Source organism: Oratosquilla oratoria, chromosome 37 (genome assembly GCF_046742065.1).
Source record: "Oratosquilla oratoria isolate Oo_2021 chromosome 37, ASM4674206v1, whole genome shotgun sequence".
Classification (NCBI taxonomy): domain Eukaryota; kingdom Metazoa; phylum Arthropoda; class Malacostraca; order Stomatopoda; family Squillidae; genus Oratosquilla; species Oratosquilla oratoria.
This window is the reverse complement of record NC_134813.1, coordinates 39,647,216-39,649,715: the sequence shown is the minus strand read 5'-3', so window position 1 is coordinate 39,649,715 and position 2,500 is coordinate 39,647,216. Positions and strand designations below refer to the sequence as shown.

At 37.2% G+C, this 2,500-nt stretch overlaps 1 protein-coding gene across 1 annotated transcript in view; it reads right to left on the bottom strand.

Moving 5' to 3' along the window:
* Positions 1-2,500, bottom strand: part of LOC143019431 (uncharacterized) — a 301,610-nt gene that overhangs the window by 245,247 nt on the left and 53,863 nt on the right. The gene's annotated exons all lie outside the window — the stretch shown is intronic.

Genomic DNA, 2,500 nt, shown 5'->3' with positions numbered 1-2,500 from the left:
AAGCCGATCAGAGCACGCACCGACCGGTATAAGAAGAGCCCCATACCGACATTTGTGGACTTAATCAACAACAAGAATTAACATTGTTGTACTACACACCTATTCCTCAGCTTACTGTTTTTTGTCTTGTTTTTGAATTCTTGTAACATCTTTTCTGGGAGATGAACTAAATTATATCACGGAAACCTTCAACAAACACGTCCCCTGTGTAAATTGAAAAGATACGTAAACAAATCAAAGATAATAATAAATGCAACAAAGAAACACGATATATCACAGTTCCAAACTCCAATATCAATTCAAACAAAGACACATTCTTCTTAAAAGTAGGTATTATGATAGCTAGAACATCAGGTACCAAAGTGGGATATTTGATCACACGTAGTTATAGAAACCCCACTAATGAAAAAATATATATATATTATATACAAAATACCATGTAAAAACTATCCATTATCATATTTTCGAGAAATAGGTCGTAGATTTGATAAAATATTGTACGAACACAAAAACCCACAAACTTTCTAATTTCATAGTAAGATATGCAAATAAGCATGACCACCTTCCAAACTGGGACAATACAGTTGTAATAAAGATTTAACAAAAAATTGAGAAAGATAATAGAGGCATCTTAACACTAATAATAAAATTAACACTAGGGAAGGTTTAATAAGCTTAGCAAAAACCACAAGTTTATTATTAGTTGACGAAAATAAATATACAAATGTTGTATGTCAACATCTCCTAGGCATCCTATGAGATGACCTGTGTATAAAATGCCCATTTCTTAACCTGATTGTTAGCTTTGTGGTCAAGACCCTGCGGGTGGAAACGTTAAAGCATTAAAATTCTCCCATTGTTCCTCGTCTACTTCCTCCACCTTCAGTTTTATATATATACTTAAATATATGTATTCATTTTATCATATTGTACACACACACACACACACACACACACACACACACACACACACACACACACACACACACACACACACACACACGCGACTCGACGGCGCAGTTGGTAGAGTTACCAGCTGAGACTACGGCGGTCTGGGTTCGAATCCCGTCCAGGGCTGAAATAATTTCAGTATCGCTGCGCTGCGGGTCGGTACTCCAACTCTCATGGGCGGGGAGTTGAGGGGGTGGGTATAAAGTCACAGCATTACCCATAGATTGGTCATATATGAGCTCTGAGCTCTCTTCCGGGAGGGAAAGGGCTGTCGATCACTAGTCCAACACGTGACCAAAGACCATGGTGAATCACATATACACACAATATATATATATATATATATATATATATATATATATATATATGGACGTGTATGTATACATATACATATATATATATATATAATATATATATATATATATATATATATATATATATATATATTGCTAAACAGAAATGTAGTAGCACATTTGTAAATGACACAGGAAACCCACAGTCGGAGAAAATAAACTTCGAATAAAGAAGAATCCTATATTTCGGCTATCAACTGTAGTCCTCTTCAGGAAAGTACATAAGACAGAGGACAAAGGGGAGTTATAAACTACAGAAAAGAGAAGGAATGTGGACAAATGACCTCACTCAAGCGCGGGGCAATCTGGTGTTCCCTGCCAAGATTGTGATTTGGTTTACTTGGGTCAAACCGGGAGAGAGTTGAACACTAGATTGGCAGAACATAAAATGTCAATTAGGTATGGGCAAGAAAATTCGGCTGTATTTCTTCATATCAAAAATAAGAATCATTCTTTCGACTGGGGTAAGGCCAGGTTAGCGTTCAAGTCCCACTGCGGTTTCAGGAGAAAAATAGTCGAATCAGCATTAATTGAGGAATGCCCTAATATTAATATCTCTGAAGGACAGTGGACTCCTGACATCATTTCACGCGCAGCTGTTAGCAAAATGGTACGGAGCTTACAACCCCCCCTCACCTCACCCCCTCCCACCACCCCCACCCCAGTTTGCCCCGCGCCTGAGTGAGGACATCTGTCCACATTCCTTCTCTTTTCTGTAGCTTATAAGTCCCCATTATACTCTGTCTTATGTACTTTCTTTATTCCAAGTTTATTTTCTACGACTGTGGGTTTCCTGTGTGTCATATATATATATATATATATATATATATATATATATACTATATATATATATATATATATATACACGAGCAACAAGCCGCACCCGACCCCGCTACGCAGGAGCTCAGCCCATTGGTGATTGGGTGACCCCGCTTCGCTCGCAGGCGCCTTGAGGATTTTTTTTTTATTATTATTAGTAGTAGTATGTAGATATGACGCGTGGTCAAATTTCATTTCACCATATTACATTTTGACAAATTTCATCTCGTCAAGTTACGTTTTGTCCCTTTTCACCAAATCATGTTTTGTCTTTTTTTTTTTTTTTTTTTTTTGTCAAATCATGTTTTGCCAAATTTAATTTCGCCAAGTCACGTTTTGCCCAATTTCATATCTCCTGCCAAATTACGTTTTGTCCC